Genomic DNA, 20362 nt, shown 5'->3' with positions numbered 1-20362 from the left:
GTATGCAACTACCAATTGCATACGCGTCAAGATCTTTCACACAGGGAGAAAGCAATAAATCAACTACAGAGCAGGAATTAGCTGCAATTCACTGGGCAATAAAACACTTCAGACCATATGTTTACGGCAGGCATTTCTTGGTTAAAACAGATCATAGACCACTAACGTATCTGTTTTCAATGAAAAACCCAACTTCCAAACTAACGAGAATGAGACTAGATTTAGAAGAATACCAATTTACTGTTGAATATCTCAAGGGGAAAGATAATCACGTAGCAGATGCGTTGTCTAGAATTAACATAGACTCGCTAATAGAAATGAATAGGAACATAATTATGGTCCAAACCAGATCATCAATATGACAGGAAAACATCTGCGCAGATGATAAAATAAAATTGCAGAAAAAACAAAAAAAGCCCAATGTCTATGAAGTCTATGAAGTATTAGCAATAATGACGTAAGAAAATTAGTGAAACTAAAAATCGGTAAATCGAATTGTTTGTTTAAGCAAGGAAAACGAATTATTTCACAATTTTCAATTAATAATTTGTACTCCAATGAAAAGTTCGACTTAGGTCAATTTTTTCAAAGGCTTAATTCAGAAGCCGGATTACATAAAATTGTTAATTTACAGTTGTCACAAAGTGAACAAATTTTCGAATTTGTATCACTAAATGAATTTAAAAATATGGGCAATAATTACTTGAAAACATTAAAAGTAGCGCTAATAACAAAAGTGACACACATAGACAAAAATGACGAAAGTCAAATTAATGCAATACTGTCGAAGGAGGCCATACAGGGATTACGTGTACCCTATTAAAAATTAGGAAATACTACTATTGGCACCAAGACAATTAAAAATTAAACAATTAAACTTGTATGAAATGCCAACAGGCAAAAACTACTAGACATACTAAAGCTCCCATGATATTAACAAATACCCCAAACACAGCATTTGACACTGTTATAATAGATACAATAGGACCATTACCTCGTACAGAGAATGGCCATGAGTACGCAATAACCATAATATGCGATCTCACTAAATATCTAGTTACAATACCAGTAGCAGATAAAAGTGCGAAAACAGTTGCTAAGGGTATATTTGAATCCTTTGTATTAAAGTACTGTCCTATGAAGACGTTCATAACGGACATGGGTACTGAATACAAGAATTCACTCATAAATGACTTGTGCAAGTATATGAAGATAAATGATATACACTCAACAGCACATCATCACCAGACACTTGGAACAATTGAAAGAAGCCATCGAACATTTAACGAGTTTATTTGTTCATATATTTCAATTGACAAAGACGATTGGGACATATGGTTGAATTATTTCACCTATTGTTTCAATACTACTCCATCGACAGTACACGAATACTGTCCATACGAACTCGTCTATGGTAGATTACCTAGACAGTTCATAGAATTTAATAATAAAACAAAAATTGACCCCATATATAACATAGATGATTATGCTAAAGAGTTTAAGTTTAGATTGGAAACAGCTTATAAAAGAGAGAAAACTTTAATAGAGTTAGAAAAACAAAAACGAAAGATAGAATATGACAAAAAATTAAATGACATAGAACTAGAGATAGGAACTTTAGTACTATTAAAGAACGATACAGCCCATAAGCTAGAAAAAAATTTAAAGGTCCCTATAAAGTTATAAGTATAGAAGGGGGAAACGGGGGGGAAAACGGAAACCACAGATAGTAAATAAAAACCGGTTAAAATTATTCAAAAGTTAGATTAACCTGAACTAGAATACACTCAAATTTTATGCATGATCGATCAGCCATAAAATAAACAACAAATATATATATAAAAAAAAAAATAATAATAATAATAATAATTAGAATAAATATATATATATATTAAAAAAAAAAAAATAATAAACAAATGTATTTTCCAAATTATACTTATTAGTACGTAATGTATAATTTTAAGTAAAAATAACTACACTATGTTACGTCATTTTTCAAAGGAGGGAGATGTAGTATGCGCATATGTCGAGAGTGCACTGTATCCAGTGCCCGTCAAATATATACAACAGCAACACTTTGTTGCTGCATAAACATAATTTAAACAGCGACACTTTCAAGTGCAATGACTTGAAAGTAGCTGGCGCAATTAGCTGCGTCAGCATTCTCATGCATTGACCGCTCATGAGACATATATGCATACCACTCTCTTACGTTATATATAAGGCTGCTCTGCCGCTGCCTTTAGGCGAAGAACATTTTATACATACAATGGAATTGAATAAAAATCGCGAAATCGCAGAGCCCGACATGCAGCCTTGGTGACAAGCGAACAGGCGGGGCTCACTATAGCCGCTCACCTGACGGAGCAGCAGACCCAGACGGCCGCCAGATTCCTCGAGGGGGAGCTGGAAAGCTTTGAGAGCATCACAGGAGTCTCGTCGGCGGCCGTGCACACAATCCGGATGAAAGACGAGCGTCCCATCAAACAGCGGTACTACCCCCGGAATCCGGCCATGCAGGCAGTGATCAATCAAGAAGTCGACGAATTGCTGGCAAAGGGCTGCATCGAGCAATCCGACAGTGCCTACAGCGCACCCATCGTGTTGGTGCGCAAGAAGACAGGCGCCTGGAGGATGTGCATCGACTATCGGCAGCTGAACGAACGCTCAGAACAGATGCGTACCCAATTCCGCGGATCCAGCACATTTTGGAGCAGCTGCGCCATGCCAAATACATAAGTAGCATCGATTTGCGGAATGGGTACTGGCAGATTCCGATGGAGCGCGAAAGCCAACGATATACAGCGTTCACGGTGCCAGGACGCGGGCTGTTCCAGTGGCGGGTGATGCCGTTCGGCCTGCATTCTGCGCCCGCAACATTCCAGAGGGCGTTGGACAGCGTCATTGGCCCGGACATGGCACCGCACGCGTTTGCATACCTCGACGACATAGTGGTGGTCGGTAGGACGTTCGAGGACACTTGAGCAACTTGCGCGAGGTGTTCCGGCGACTGCGAGCGGCCAATCTGCGAATAAATCGAGATAAGTGCGAATTCTTTCGTAAATCCATTAGGTACCTGGGGCACCTGGTGACGGAGGCGGGCATCCAAACGGATCCGGAGAAGGTAGCAGCCATCCACGAGCTGAAGCCGCCATCAAATCTAAAACAATTGCGGCAGTACATTGGAATGGCCTCGTGGTATCGACGCTTCGTACCAAATTTCGCCACAACGGTTGGGCCCCTTACCGAACTGTTGAAGAAGGGCCACAAGTGGAGTTGGGGAAAGCAGCAGCAGGAGGCATTCCAGTGTATCCAGAAGCAGCTGATGGAAGCTCCGGTGTTGGCGTGCCCCGATTTCTCTCGACGTTTCTGCCTACAGACGGACGCCAGCGAGTATGGGCTGGGCGCGGTTCTGACGCAAGACATAGACGGCCACGAACACGTAATTTCCTACGCCAGTAGGAAGCTGCAGAAAGCGGAGGTCAACTACAGCGCCACGGAGAAGGAGTGCCTCGCAATTGTTTGGGGAATCCGAAAACTGCGACACTATTTGGAAGGCTACCATTTCACTGTCGTGACTGATCACTTGGCGTTGCGTTGGCTCAACTCGATTGAGAGCCCCACCGGCCGCATCGCACGCTGGGCTTTGGAGCTGCAGCAGTACACCTTCGATGTCCAGTACCGAAAAGGAGCCTTGAATGTGGTGGCCGACGCACTGTCACGACAACCACGCGAGGTGATCGGCCGTGCACACGTGGAGTCAGAGGCAGCACCAACTTGTAAATGGTTACAGCGGCTGACGGCAGCGGTGTTGGAGAGTCCCAGCAAGTACCCAGATTACGCCATACAGAACGACAGGCTGTACCGCCGCATCGCTCACGTGCTAGGAGAAGATGAGGTGTCACCATGGAGGCTATGCGTGGCCGCGCCTCTACGACTGGAGGTGTTGAGAGAATGCCACGACGACGCAACAGCGGGCCATATGGGAGTACGCCGAACCTGTGCACGCGTTGCAGACCGATACCACTGGCCTGGTCTGTATCGCGACGTAGCGAAGTATGTGCACCAGTGCCTGTTGTGCCAACGCTATAAAGCCCAGCAACAGCTGACGGCAGGCAAGATGCACTTCAACCCAGCGGAGGCAGCGTGGGACGTCGTCTGCGCCGATTTTGTGGGGCCGCTGCCGCGGTCCAACGGGGCAACGCGTATCTACTGGTCCTGGTCGATAAGTTCAGTAAATGGGCAGAACTGGTCCCCATCCGCAAGGCGACGGCAGCGGCAGTGAAGCTGGCCTTGCGAGAACGGATTCTGGCACGGTTTGGCACACCAAGAAAGCTCATTACAGACAACGGAGCCCAGTTACGAGCCGCGCGCTGAAGCAGTTCCTCGCCGAGGCAGGCATAAAGCAACAACTGACGGCACCATACACACCTCAGGAGAATCCCACTGAGCGGACCAATAGAACGGTCAAAACATTGATTGCCCAGCTGGCGGACGGGCAGCACAACACGTGGGACGAACAACTGCCGGAAGCACAATTGGCCATTAATACAGCAACTTCAGACGCAACGGGCTACTCACCGGCTTTCATCCTATTTGGGAGAGAACCCACACACACTGTACGGCAGGGATCCTGATGCCCCTGAGGCAGCACCAGGTAGCCCAGAAACACACGCGACGCTGCTACAGTTTGTTGCCCGCATAGCAAGAAGAAACCAAGGGGTGGCCAGCGAGGATCAGGCGCGCCAGTACAATCTGCGGAGACGCGAGTGGCGACCCAAACTGGGCGACGAGGTGCTCGTGCGACAACATCACCTGTCCAACGCAGCCGAGCAGTTTGCGGCCAAGCTGGCGCCTCGCTTCGATGGACCATTCACGGTGCGAGCATTCATATCCCCAGTTATAGAGCGTGTGCAACCAGTAGCGGGCGGCAGAGGTAGAACGGCACATGTGCGAGATCTAAAAGCGGTGAACGCAGAAGACAGCGAAGCCGACGAAGGCAGCGACGACAGAGGCAGCGTTAGTATGGTCACCAGGGCCACGCCACCGACAGCTTCACAGCAGCCACAGCAGGCCACTCCTCAGCGTCAACAAAAGCAGCCACAGCGGCAGTCCGGGCAACAAAATCGGCCATATCAACGAGCACGACGACAGCAGCCACGGTCACGACAAGCCACGACAGCAGCAAACAGCAACCAGGGCCCTAGCGGCCACACCGACAGCAGCAACAGCAATCCAACCGGCGTCCACCCAAGCGGGAACGGCAGCTTGTTTCAGGCCTGATGAAGCGACGTAAATTACCACACCAGCCGAGATACACAAACAGCGGCGGGCAGCTGGACGAACACAACAACGAGGAGGTTGGGCACAACGCAGGAAAATAGCCCAAGACCGGAAGCCAATCACGACATAAACATGTGGGCGGTGATGACGAATTGCCAGAGCGGCAGGTGGCCGTCAATAATGTGTTATCGAATCCCCTCGATCGGATTCGATAAGTGGCAACACCGGCCACTATCGCATAAGTATGCGAGTGGTAACACCGACGATAGATCGCCAGGCATGGGTAGCACTGGCGGACCGCGAGAGTAATAGGTGGCAGCGCTAACAATACAGCTGTCACAACATCAATACACCCCCGCCAACCGGATCGTGCCCCGCTCAGGAAGGGGGGGACGTATAATGACGCGTTGCGTAGCGGGCAGCCGCGCGGTAAGTTAATAAGTAATTGTAAGAATAGTAAGCCATGAAGGCGGGTAATTTTAAGTTCGTAAGTTCTTCTTTTGGTCCCGCCCAACACGCACTGAAGCACGGGCTGCAAATAAAACACGTGGAGAAGTTTTGGCATACCGCCCCTCTTTTATTTGTTGGACACCTCGGCACTTTGGGGTGCCTAATTTACTAATTTATTTCAGCATACTCTGGCCGGCGAGCATACCCGCGGCAGAGTAACAACGTTACATCCTAATTCTAAATTCACATTTGAGTCTTTTCGTGCCATATTGAGTCAATACGGTCACGCACAAACTCGGAATATGAAACACGGCACTCGTGTCAATGCCGTGCTGCGATGAGCCACGATCAAAAAGCACTGACAATTCTCATCTCAATTTGCTAGAGTAAAAAATAGTGTGTATAGACCAAACAGAAACACTGACTACACTGATTTCTTGAGCATTCTCTCCTCTGTATCCCTGAAGCATAACAATATTGTCCTGGCTGGAGATTTCAATAGCAATATGCTTCTTGAACGACATTTAAAGGACGATATGGTGTCTCTTGGCATGAAGCTAGTAAACTCTACAGTACCTACACATTTCTCTAACACCTCTGATACCCTTCTTGACTTATTTTTTGTAAATGACCCTGAAAAAATTCTACTATTTGACCAGTTGTCCGTACCAGCTTTTTCCAAACATGACTTGATTCTCATAACTTACGATATTTCCCTGGACCACACTCTCCACTCATTTAGTTATAGGGACTTTAGGAACATTGACCATAGACTACTGTTTGACTTTTGTGATAACTTGAATTTTGATGACATTTACCTAAAACCCACCGTAGACGAGCAGCTCCAACTGTTTAATGACAATGTTGAGCTACTGTTCAATACCTTTGTACCGCTGCGGCACATAGTAATCAGGCCTGTAAAACATGAATGGTTTAATAGGGATATCGAATGTGCAATAGAATTCAGGGACGACGCATATAAAAAGTGGAAAAGGTACAAGACAACGGCTCACTTATCGCAATATAAGAAACTGAGACGTAGAGTTGGGCTGAAAATTATGAATGCGAAGCGTGCTCACTTCTCCTTGAAATTTTCATCGGTCACCTCGTCCAGACAAGTTTGGGCCGAAGTTAATAAGTTAGGGATCGGAAAAAGTAGACCTTCTTTATGTATTGATGTCGACGTAAATGAACTAAACAACAAATTTGTACAACTAGCAGTACCTGAAGTCCATGAAAATACGTACCTGAATTCTACCTCGTTATTAAACTGATACTTCTTTTAGTTTTATGTGTGTACGTCAATGTGATGTCTTAGATGCAGTTCTTAAAGTGAAGTCCAACGCCATTGGCCTAGATGAGTTACACCCCAAATTTTTAAAATTATTGCTTCCGAAAGTCTTAAATTATATAACGCACATATTTAACTCAGTGCTTACGACATCGTGCTTTCCGTACAAGTGGAAATCAGGAAAAATTATTCCTATCCCGAAAGGAAGCAATGACTTCAGGCCAATCACAATTATACCATTTCTATCAAAAGCACTTGAACACTTGATGACCAAACAAATTAGCAATTACATGGTAGAAAACTCACTCTTGAGTGATAAACAATCGGGCTTCAGAAGTAATAGAAGTTGTATTACATCATTAATTAAAATTACAGACGATATTAGGAAAGAAATGGACGACAGTAAGGTAACTTTCCTAACCCTACTAGACTACTCAAAAGCTTTGGCTCTGTTAATCATAACATACTGTGTACGAAATTAAAAAGACTTTATAATTTCTCTGACTCAGCTACTAATCTTGTCCAGTCATATTTGTCCTGTCGTCACCAAGCAGTAGTTACTTCGCATAATTTTCGTCTTTTTTATTCATAAGCGTGGAGTCCGTCAGGGGTCTGTCTTAGGGCCACTATTGTTCTCAATTTATGTCAATGATCTTCCATGTTGTGTGTCTAATTCCGAGTTACACATGTATGCTGATGATGTCCAGATGTATGTTAGTCGTCCGTTATGTAGAATAGATGAATGTATACGTGTCTGCAATGATGATCTCTTCAAAATCAGCAAATGGGCAAATATTAACGGATTGGAGGTCAACCCTAAAAAGTCAAAATGTTTAGTAATATATAAAAAAAAAATCAACACACTCAATCTTGAGCAAGTGCGCCTCAACAATGAGCCCATTGCGTATGTAGAGCAGGCAATAAACCTGGGAATAAATATAACCAAACATTAACTTGGTGTGACCATGTCAATAAGGCAGTAGGTAGACTATATAGCGAACTAAGGCGCCTGTCTTTGACGCAGAATTTTCTTCCTATAAAACTAAAGCTCCTTATTGCCAAAACATGCCTGACACCCTTGCTATTTTATGGGATTGAACTTTTTGGATACTGCGATGCAGTAAGTCAAAACAAATTAAAAGTAGCCTTTAATAGCATAGCACGGTACATTTTCAATATTCAAAGAAGAGATTCAATAACGACATACACCAATAAAATATTCAATCTGACCCTTAACTCCTGGATTAAGCTTAAAAACCCTAATCTTCTTGCACAAAATTATTGCACGTAAGGAACCAAATTATCTGCACAACAAAATTGCTTTCACGACATCAAGAAGAACAACATAGTTGCACTAAATTTAAATTAGCAATCTCGGAAAACATTTCTTTATTTCTGCTGTTCGTCTGTGGGATGATCTTCCGCATAACCTAAAAACAAATAGCAGCGATACGCACTTTAGAGTTAAGATTCTAGCACACTTACAAAACATTAACTAAATTAAAATAAAATAAAAATAATAAAATATTAAAAATTATAATATTAACGACACACATAGTTTAGTAGGCAATTTAGATTAAGTATAAACTATCCATTAAACTATCCAATTAAAAATATATAATTACAAAGAATAATGAAAATGTTTAATGTGAAAACTAAAACTATGATTAAATTGTAATGACTAGCGTAATAATTTAAAAGTAACCGATACTTGTAACGCTAGGATAAGGTTAATAAATAAATAAATAAATAAATAAATAAATAAAAAAAAACTTTCGATAGTTGAAGCCACCGATACCATCAAAATATCGAAGTTTGAATGCAATAAGCAGAATATTTAAATAATAAAATCTAATTATTTATTGGATCAATAAAAACAAATTATATACATACATACATCAAATATTGCAAATACCCCCAGTTAGTTAATATGTGTCCGTATGTCAAGTTTCACTATGATAGACCGATTTAACAAGAAGTTATAGCCATAAATATATTTGCTGCTGCAGCGCAGCTCAAGCGCTGCCCGCGGCTGTTGTTGATGTTGCTGTTTGGTTGACTGCACACATGGTTACACAGACACGAATAGATGCGCATAGGCATACATACACTCACACAGACGCAATTGCTATGCAAATGTGCAATTATACACCCTTTACGTGAGTTCGAATACGAAAAGAGGTAAAATCGATCAAAATTTTTTTTTGTTAATTGGTTTTGTAAACATATGTACAGAGTATTTTAAAGTCGGGACACCCGACTTTAGCTTTTTTACTTGTTTTATTTTCACTCAAGGGTACATTGGGGTACAAGGACACACTTGGGATTTCTGTTTATAGTTTCTTCGATGCCTTTGCTTTTACAAATCAACAATAGACAAATCATTCAGCTACTAATCATAAACCCATCGCCAAAGGGAACAACCCGTTTAATAAGTCTTGTACTAGAAAACTTAAGGTAAAAACAGGGGCTTGCTGCTGAAGAAGTAATTCAAAACGTGGTTGACAGTTTTTTTCCAATTCAAGTTCTCGAAGACCGTTTTATGGCGTTCGCTTTGGCGATCTCATTCCTTCTGGGGCAGCATTTGTTAAGCATATTTAAATTTTAAAAACAATAAATCGGTTCAATATGCCGGATCAATTCCAATAGTGATATCTGAAAAAAACAGTTCGGGTATTAGGGGCAAAAGTTGAAAGTGGACTGTTTTACTATACATTTAACTAAGCCGGCAGGATCCCGCACATCGGCCGCAATCTGATCAGAAGTATTTTTAGTCCAGCCTTATTCCGACGAGTTTACGTTTTTTTATAATATATCCTAATTGGATATTCCTGTAGTTAGGATTGTTGTATGTGTATACTTTTCCTATAACTAGGGGGACATCACGGTTCCGCAATTGCATTTTTTAAGCAAATTTTTTATCTTTATTCCAGAATTTCTTGTGTATATTCATTTATAGGAAGTGTTTCGAAGTGTGACTTATCGAGAAATGAATTGTGATGCGATTGGAATGTTCATCATATACCCCCAAATAGGTGGGGATTTCCCAAAGCACTGTACAGCAATTTGCGATCACTTGAAAATTTTAAAAACATCGTGAATATATCAAAAGCCAAACTAACCCTTTTAAAAACGATAGAAAATTTGGGGTAAGAACAGCATGACCAACACTATGTATAAATGTATAAATAGAATAAATAGAATCGGCCAAAATTTCCAAGTTTTTGTTCCATTTTGAGGTCGTATTTTGGTCTATTTACAAATATTGTAATCTAATCAAGAAGTCACTTTTTCCAAATGTGTCACTGACATCATGATTTACTCACATATCATTTATTATATGTATATGGGTGGTATGAGCGTATAACCACGCCCACTTTTTTAAAAATAGTTTATTGTTTGAAGCCTACAGTTTAAATATAGACCTCGCTATAACTAACACTATAGGACCTAGGGATATTAAATTTAAAGTCCAAGATGCCTTATGTGAATACGCAGAAAATGTGTTTTTTAGAATTTCCCTACTTCCCCCCCTCTCCAATGCAATTCGCGATTTTCTCTAACTCCCGTAATTATTGGAATTTCTAACTAAAATTTTGCAAATACCTCCAGTTAGTTATTATGTGTCCGTATGCCATAGTTTCATCATAATAGGTCTTTAACAAGAAGTTATAGCAATAAATATATTTGACTAGCAGGTATTGCCCGTCTTAACCCGGCTCAATATAATGTTTCCAATTGTATTTATTTTGTGTGTGCATAACCTACCCATATGCTTTCACCTTATAAGTTACCAGTAGGAAGGCATTTAAGGTATTTAAATGAACATTTTCTGTTCTTGACAAAAAAATTATTCAGTAGTCCGTTACATTTTTGTTCTTGCCAAAACTATTTGGTTAAACGAACATGACCACTATAACTAATATTTTTTAAAGCTCGTTTTCCCCCCTTTGGAGCTAGAATTTTCCAAAAGCCTTTCTTAGTGTGCTCCTACACTATGATGGATACTTGAGTCCAAATTTCATCTTTTACCGTTTGGGCTGTGCGTTGATCACCAATTAGTCAGGACAAACTGTTTTATATATAACGCAACGTTTAAAGATAAACTATGTGAAAAAAAGGGGAATTATATAATTATAACGGTATATCCTAATTCTAAATTTGAGTCTTTTCGAGCCATATTGAGTCAATACGGTCACGCACAAACTCGGAATATGAAACAACGGCACCCGTGTCAAAAGCACTGACAATTCTCATCTCAATTTGCTAGAGTAAAACTTTCGATAGTTGAAGCCACCGATACCATCAAAATATCGAAGTTTGAATGCAATAAGCAGAATATTTAAATAATAAAATCTAATTATTTATTGAGATTAATAAGAACAAATCATATACATACATACATCTGCCCACAATGCGAAGCAGAATATGCGTAGCTCCGTTATTCGGTTTTGCTTTACTATCGCTTACGCAGTCGTTGCCTAGCGACGGTAACTGTAAACTTTTGGCGTTTTGCCTTTGCAATTAACATAAAAATGGTCGCAACGAAAAAAGAAGAGCGAGCCAAGGACTTGCAGTTGTTGTTGTTTTTAGAGGCATTATTTAGATTTAGTTACGTACATTACATTACCCAAATTTTAAATCGATCGGACTAAATTTATAACACAAACTTTTCATTTGAAATAGTGAATAAATATTAAAACCCCAATAATTGAAGCTCCAACACAAATCTAAGTATGCAGTTTTGTTTGTATTCTTTAATTGATTTTAGAAACTAAGTTTTAAGTCGATCGGTTGAAAAATGCGGGATTTTTCAAACAAACTTTGGAGCTACATTTCCCCCCTTTGGAGCTCAAATTTTCCAAAATCCCTTCTTAGTGCGCATCTACACCATGATATGATACTTGAGCCCAAATTTCAGCAACCTAGCTTTTTACCTTTTGGGCTGTGGGCTGTTGACGCGGTTTCCTTTTGTGCCCCAACATTTTCCCCCCTTTGGAGCTCGAGTTTTCCAAAATCCCCTCTTATTGGGCACCTAGACTATGAAAGGATACTTGAGTCCAAATTTCAGTTTCCTAGCCTTTACCGTTTGGGCTGTGCGTTGATCATCAATCAGTTAGTCAGTCAGTCAGTCAGTCAGTCAGTCAGTCATGACAAACTGTTTTATATATATAGATGCTGCAGCGCTACCCGCGAGTGTTGTGTCTATTCGTGTCTGTGTAACAGACAACCCAAACAGCAACATCAAACACAGCCGCGGGCAGCGCTTGAGCTGCGCTGTAGCAGCAATATATTTATGGCTATAAACTTCTTGTTAAAATCGGTCTATCATAGTGAAACTTGACATACGGACACATATTAAACTAACTGGGGGCATTTGCAAAATATTAGTTCGAAATTCAAGAATTACCAGAGTGAGAGAAAATTGCGATTTGCATTGGAGAGGGGGGGCGGGAGGGAAAATTCCAAAGTACACATTTTCTGCGTATTCACATATGGCATCTGGGACATCACGGTTCCGCAATTGGATTTTTTAAGCAAATTTTTTATCTTTATTCCAGAATTTCTTGTGTATATTCATTTATAGGAAGTGTTTCGAAGTGTGACTTATCGAGACATGAATTGTGATTCGATTGGAATGTTCATCATATACCCCCAAATAGGTGGGGATTTCACCTAAAGCACTGTAGCAGCAATTTGCGATCACTTTAAAATTTTAAAAACATCGTGAATATATCAAAAGCCATACTAACCCTTTTAAAAACGATAGAAAATTTGGGGTAAGAACAGCATGACCAACACTATGTATAAATGTATAAATAGAATAAATAGAATCGGCCAAAATTTCCAAGTTTTTGTTCCATTTTGAGGTCGTATTTTTGGTATATTTACAAATATTGTAATCTAATCAAGAAGTCACTTTTTCCAAATGTGTCACTGACATCATGATTTACTCACATATCATTTAATATATGTATATGGGTGGTATGAGCGTATAACCACGCCCACTTTTTAAAAATAGTTTATTGTTTGAAGCCTAATGTTTAAAATATAGACCTTGCTATAACTAACACTATAGGACCTAGGGATATTAATTTAAAGTCCAAGATGCCTTATGTGAATACGCAGAAAAATGTGTTTTTTAGAATTTCCCTACCTCCCCCCCTCTCCAATGCAAATCGCGATTTCCTCTAACTCCCGTAATTCTTGGAATTTCTAACTAAAATTTTGCAAATACCTCCAGTTAGTTATTATGTGTCCGTATGCCAAGTTTCATCATAATAGGTCTTTAACAAGAAGTTATAGCCATAAATATATTTGACTAGCAGGTATTGCCCGTCTTAACCCGGCTCAATATAATGTTTCCAATTGTATTTATTTTGTGTGTGCATAACCTACCCATATGCTTCCGCATTATAAGTTACCAGTAGGAAGGCATTTAAGGTATATAAATGAACATTTTCTGTTCTTGACAAAAAATTATTCAGTAGTCCGTTACATTTTTGTTCTTGCCAAACTATTTGGTTAAACGAACATGACCACTATAACTAATATTTTTTAAAGCTCGTTTTTCCCCCCTTTGGAGCTAGAATTTTCCAAAAGCCTTTCTTAGTGTGCTCCCTACACTATGAGGGATACTTGAGTCCAAATTTCATCTTTTACCGTTTGGGCTGTGCGTTGATCACCAATTAGTCAGGACAAACTGTTTTATATATAACGCAACGTTTTAAGATAGACTATGTGCAAAAAAGGGGAATAATTCTAAATTCACATTTGAGTCTTTTCGTGCCATATTGAGTCAATACGGTCACGCACAAACTCGGAATATGAAACACGGCACCCGTGTCAAAAAGCACTGACAATTCTCATCTCAATTTGCTAGAGTAAAACTTTCGATAGTTGAAGCCACCGATACCATCAAAATATCGAAGTTTGAATGCAATAAGCAGAATATTTAAATAACAAAATCGAATTATTTATTGACATCAATAAGAACAAATCATATACATACATACATCTGCCCGCAATGCGAAGCAGAATATGCGTAGCTCCGTTATTCGGTTTTTGCTTTACTATCGCTTACGCAGTCGTTGCCTAGTGACGGTAACTGTAAACTTTTGGCGTTTTGCCTTTGCAATTAACATTAAATGGTCACAACGAAAGAAGAAGAGCGAGCCAATGACTTGCAGTTGTTGTTGTTTTTAGAGCATTATTTTTTTTACAATCAAACAACTGTGTTCGATTGCCCAATGTATACATTAATGCGAATGTACATACATGCTATATTCATACAAAGGCATACATACATACATATGTATGTTTCTCTTTACTTTTTCAACCGTACGTAGAGAACCGCACACATAGACACGAACTGTTGCTTGTTGTGTGTGTGAGTGTGTGTATGTGATGTCCCCAACTATTTGATATTTGTTGTTGCTGCATAAAGTTATTAATGCCAAATGCACTAAACAAAGAAAAAATTACTTTTAAAAATGTTATATAATTTTCAATTAATTAACATTTCTTGCTGTGTCAGTGCAAGACGAATGTACATACATACATATGTAGATACATATGTACACACATAGATGTGCACATATGTATGGACATTCACACATTAGTGTCTCACATTTTGCTTTGGCTATTTCAATGTTTGTATGTGTGTATGTATACTTAGTTGTCCCCAACTGTTTGATATTTTGTATTGTTTGTTCTGCATGCTTTTGTAAAATGCATATTTTGAAAATCCATGAATGCAAAGTTGTAGATTTAGTTACGTAGATTACATTACCCAAATTTTAAATCGATCGGACTAAATTTATAACACAAACTTTTCATTTGAAATAGTGAATAAATATTAAAACCCAAATAATTCAAGCTCCAACACAAATCTAAGTATGCAGTTTTGTTTGTATTCTTTAATTGATTTTAGAAACTAAGTTTTAAGTCGATCGGTTGAAAAATGCGGATTTTTCAAACAAACTTTGGAGCTACATTTCCCCCCTTTGGAGCTCGAATTTTCCAAAATCCCTTCTTAGTGCGCATCTACACCATGATAGGATACTTGAGCCCAAATTTCAGCATCCTAGCTTTTACCGTTTGGGCTGTGGGCTGTTGACGCGGTTTCCTTTTGTGCCCCAACATTTTTTTTACAGGACAACTCCCATATTTTGGGCCCCAAAAAAAATATCAAACAAGTAAAAAAGCTAAAGTCGGGTGTCCCGACTTTGAAATACTCTGAACATATGTTTACAATAATTATAGAAAATAAAAAAATTAAGAAAATAAAAAAAAATTTGATCGATTTTACCTCTCTCGGTATTTGAACTCACGTAAAGGGTGTATAATTGAACATTTACATAGCAATTGCGTCTGTGTGAGTGTATGTATGCCTATGCGCATCTATTCGTGTCTGTGTAAGCATTTTCGCAGTCAACCAAACAGCAACATCAACAACAGCCGCGGGCAGCGCTTGAGCTGCGCTGCATCAGCAAATATATTTATGGCTATAACTTCTTGTTAAATCGGTCTATCATAATGAAATTTGGCATACGGACACATATTAACCAACTGGGGGTATTTCCAAAATTTTAGTTCGAAATTCCAAGAATTACGGGAGTTACGATTTGTGGGGTAGAGGGGGGAGGGATGGGAATTCCAAAATATACAATTTCTTCGTATTCACACAAGGCATCTTGGACTAAAATTTGGTGTTCCTAGGTCTTATAGTCTCCGAGATATAGGCGATTATACGAATGGAAAATCGGGAAAACCCCCATAGGGGGGAAGTGGGGGGAAAATCAAAAAAATAAAACAAACTCGTATAGAATACACACATAACGCATCTTTGTGCAAAATTTGGTGTCTCTATCTCTTATAGTCTCTGAGATCCAGGTGTTCATACGGACGGACAGACGGACAGACAGACAGACAGGGCTAGATCGACTCGTCTCGTCATGCTGATCAAGAATATATATACTTTGTGGGGTCTGCCACGCCTCCTTCTGCCTGTTACATTTTTCAGCTCCCGCAAACCTAATATACTCTTGTACATTTCATGTACAGAGTATAAAAACCAAGTATACAGTTTTTCTTGGAATTGTTCTGAGAGTATACAAACTTGTTTGAAGTTGAAAGTTTGAAGTTAATCAGATGAAAACTGTAGATTTTTCATACAAACATTGGAGCCTGTTTTCCCCCCTTTGGAGCTCGAGTTTTCCAAAATCCCTTCTTAGTGGGCAGCTAGACTATGAAAGGATACTTGAGTCCAAATTTCAGCTTCCTAGACTTTACCTTGGGCTGTGCGTTGTGTATGTGTCCCTATGTCAAGTTTTACTATGATAGACCGATTTAACAAGAAGTTATAGCCATAAATATATTTGCTGATGCAGCGCAGCTCAAGCGCTGCCCGCGGCTGTTGTTGATGTTGCTGTTTGGTTGACTGCGAAAATGCTTACACAGACACGAATAGATGCGCATAGGCATACATACACTCACACAGACGCAATTGCTATGCAAATGTGCAATTATACACCCTTTGCGTGAGTTCGAATACGAAAAGAGGTAAAATCGATCAAAACTTTTTTTGTTAATTGGTTTTGTAAACATATGTACATAGTATTTCAAAGTCGGGACACCCGACTTTAGCTTTTTTACTTGTTTTATTTTCACTCAAGGGTACATTGGGGTACAAGGACACACTTGGGAATTCTGTTATAGTTTCTTCGATGACTTTGCTTTTACAAATCAACAATAGACAAATCATTCAGCTACTAATCATAAACCCATCGCCAAAGGGAACAACCCGTTTAATAAGTCTTGTACTAGAAAACTTAAGGTAAAAACAGGGGCTTGCTGCTGAAGAAGTAATTCAAAACGTGGTTGACAGCTTTTTTCCAATTCAAGTTCTCGAAGACCGTTTTTTTGCGTTCGCTTTGGCGATCTCATTCCTTCTGGGGCAGCATTTGTTAAGCATATTTAAATTTTAAAAACAATAAATCGGTTCAATATGCCGGATCAATTCCAATAGTGATATCTGAAAAAAACAGTTCGGGTATTAGGGGCAAAAGTTGAAAGTGGACTGTTTTACTATACATTTAACTAAGCCGGCAGGATCCCGCACATCGGCCGCAATCTGAGCAGAAGTATTTTTTAGTCCAGCCTTATTCCGACGAGTTTTACGTTTTTTATTAATATATCCTAATTGGATATTCCTGTAGTTAGGATTGTTGTATGTGTATACTTTTCCTATAACTAGGGGGACATCACGGTTCCGCAATTGCATTTTTTAAGCAAATTTTTTATCTTTATTCCAGAATTTCTTGTGTATATTCATTTATAGGAAGTGTTTCGAAGTGTGACTTATCGAGAAATGAATTGTGATTCGATTGGAATGTTCATCATATACCCCCAAATAGGTGGGGACTTCCCCAAAGCACTGTACAGCAATTTGCGATCACTTGAAAATTTTAAAAACATCGTGAATATATCAAAGGCCAAACTAACCCTTTTAAAAACGATAGAAAATTTGGGGTAAGAACAGCATGACCAACACTATGTATAAATGTATAAATAGAATAAATAGAATCGGCCAAAATTTCCAAGTTTTTGTTCCATTTTGAGGTCGTATTTTTGGTCTATTTACAAATATTGTAATCTAATCAAGAAGTCACTTTTTCCAAATGTGTCACTGACATCATGATTTACTCACATATCATTTAATATATGTATATGGGTGGTATGAGCGTATAACCACGCCCACTTTTTAAAAATAGTTTATTGTTTGAAGCCTACTGTTTAAAATATAGACCTTGCTATAACTAACACTATAGGACCTAGGGATATTAAATTTAAAGTCCAAGATGCCTTATGTGAATACGCAGAAAATGTGTTTTTTAGAATTTCCCTACCTCCCCCCCTCTCCAATGCAAATCGCGATTATCTCTAACTCCCGTAATTCTTGGAATTTCTAACTAAAATTTTGCAAATACCTCCAGTTAGTTATTATGTGTCCGTATGCCAAGTTTCATCATAATAGGTCTTTAACAAGAAGTTATAGCCATAAATATATTTGACTAGCAGGTATTGCCCGTCTTAACCCGGCTCAATATAATGTTTCCAATTGTATTTATTTTGTGTGTGCATAACCTACCCATATGCTTCCGCATTATAAGTTACCAGTAGGAAGGCATTTAAGGTATATAAATGAACATTTTCTGTTCTTGACAAAAAATTATTCAGTAGTCCGTTACATTTTTGTTCTTGCCAAACTATTTGGTTAAACGAACATGACCACTATAACTAATATTTTTTAAAGCTCGTTTTCCCCCCCTTTGGAGCTAGAATTTTCCAAAAGCCTTTCTTAGTGTGCTCCTACACTATGATGGATACTTGAGTCCAAATTTCATCTTTTACCGTTTGGGCTGTGCGTTGATCACCAATTAGTCAGGACAAACTGTTTTATATATAACGCAACGTTTTAAGATAGACTATGTGCAAAAAAGGGGAATAATTCTAAATTCACATTTGAGTCTTTTCGTGCCATATTGAGTCAATACGGTCACGCACAAACTCGGAATATGAAACACGGCACCCGTGTCAAAAAGCACTGACAATTCTCATCTCAATTTGCTAGAGTAAAACTTTCGATAGTTGAAGCCACCGATACCATCAAAATATCGAAGTTTGAATGCAATAAGCAGAATATTTAAATAACAAAATCGAATTATTTATTGACATCAATAAGAACAAATCATATACATACATACATCTGCCCGCAATGCGAAGCAGAATATGCGTAGCTCCGTTATTCGGTTTTTGCTTTACTATCGCTTACGCAGTCGTTGCCTAGCGACGGTAACTGTAAACTTTTGGCGTTTTGCCTTTGCAATTAACATTAAATGGTCACAACGAAAGAAGAAGAGCGAGCCAATGACTTGCAGTTGTTGTTGTTTTTAGAGCATTATTTTTTTTACAATCAAACAACTGTGTTCGATTGCCCAATGTATACATTAATGCGAATGTACATACATGCTATATTCATACAAAGGCATACATACATACATATGTATGTTTCTCTTTACTTTTTCAACCGTACGTAGAGAACCGCACACATAGACACGAACTGTTGCTTGTTGTGTGTGTGAGTGTGTGTATGTGATGTCCCCAACTATTTGATATTTGTTGTTGCTGCATAAAGTTATTAATGCCAAATGCACTAAACAAAGAAAAAATTACTTTTAAAAATGTTATATAATTTTCAATTAATTAACATTTCTTGCTGTGTCAGTGCAAGACGAATGTACATACATACATATGTAGATACATATGTACACACATAGATGTGCACATATGTATGGACATTCACACATTAGTGTCTCACATTTTGCTTTGGCTATTTCAATGTTTGTATGTGTGTATGTATACTTAGTTGTCCCCAACTGTTTGATATTTTGTATTGTTTGTTCTGCATGCTTTTGTAAAATGCATATTTTGAAAATCCATGAATGCAAAGTTGTAGATTTAGTTACGTAGATTACATTACCCAAATTTTAAATCGATCGGACTAAATTTATAACACAAACTTTTCATTTGAAATAGTGAATAAATATTAAAACCCAAATAATTCAAGCTCCAACACAAATCTAAGTATGCAGTTTTGTTTGTATTCTTTAATTGATTTTAGAAACTAAGTTTTAAGTCGATCGGTTGAAAAATGCGGATTTTTCAAACAAACTTTGGAGCTACATTTCCCCCCTTTGGAGCTCGAATTTTCCAAAATCCCTTCTTAGTGCGCATCTACACCATGATAGGATACTTGAGCCCAAATTTCAGCATCCTAGCTTTTACCGTTTGGGCTGTGGGCTGTTGACGCGGTTTCCTTTTGTGCCCCAACATTTTTTTTTACAGGACAACTCCCATATTTTGGGCCCCAAAAAAAATATCAAACAAGTAAAAAAGCTAAAGTCGGGTGTCCCGACTTTGAAATACTCTGAACATATGTTTACAATAATTATAGAAAATAAAAAAATTAAGAAAATAAAAAAAAATTTGATCGATTTTACCTCTCTCGGTATTTGAACTCACGTAAAGGGTGTATAATTGAACATTTACATAGCAATTGCGTCTGTGTGAGTGTATGTATGCCTATGCGCATCTATTCGTGTCTGTGTAAGCATTTTCGCAGTCAACCAAACAGCAACATCAACAACAGCCGCGGGCAGCGCTTGAGCTGCGCTGCATCAGCAAATATATTTATGGCTATAACTTCTTGTTAAATCGGTCTATCATAATGAAATTTGGCATACGGACACATAATAACCAACTGGGGGTATTTCC

At 39.0% G+C, this 20362-nt stretch overlaps 2 long non-coding RNA genes across 2 annotated transcripts; both read right to left on the bottom strand.

Annotated features, from left to right (window-relative positions):
* Positions 1 to 9570: 9570 nt before the first annotated feature.
* On the bottom strand, positions 9571 to 9801 carry LOC115630183. Its single transcript, XR_003996053.1, has 2 exons — positions 9739 to 9801; positions 9571 to 9679 (listed from the first exon to the last, which is right to left on the bottom strand). It is a non-coding gene; the product is annotated as an uncharacterized LOC115630183 (long non-coding RNA).
* A 6988-nt stretch (positions 9802 to 16789) lies between these two features.
* LOC115630151 lies at positions 16790 to 17369 on the bottom strand. Its single transcript, XR_003996022.1, has 2 exons — positions 17120 to 17369; positions 16790 to 17060 (listed from the first exon to the last, which is right to left on the bottom strand). It is a non-coding gene; the product is annotated as an uncharacterized LOC115630151 (long non-coding RNA).
* Between the last annotated feature and the right edge of the window lie 2993 nt (positions 17370 to 20362).

Source organism: Scaptodrosophila lebanonensis, unplaced genomic scaffold (assembly GCF_003285725.1).
Source record: "Scaptodrosophila lebanonensis strain 11010-0011.00,11010-0021.00 unplaced genomic scaffold, SlebRS2 tig00000339-arrow-arrow-pilon, whole genome shotgun sequence".
Lineage (NCBI taxonomy): Eukaryota > Metazoa > Arthropoda > Insecta > Diptera > Drosophilidae > Scaptodrosophila > Scaptodrosophila lebanonensis.
This window is presented reverse-complemented; position numbering and strand designations above follow the sequence as displayed.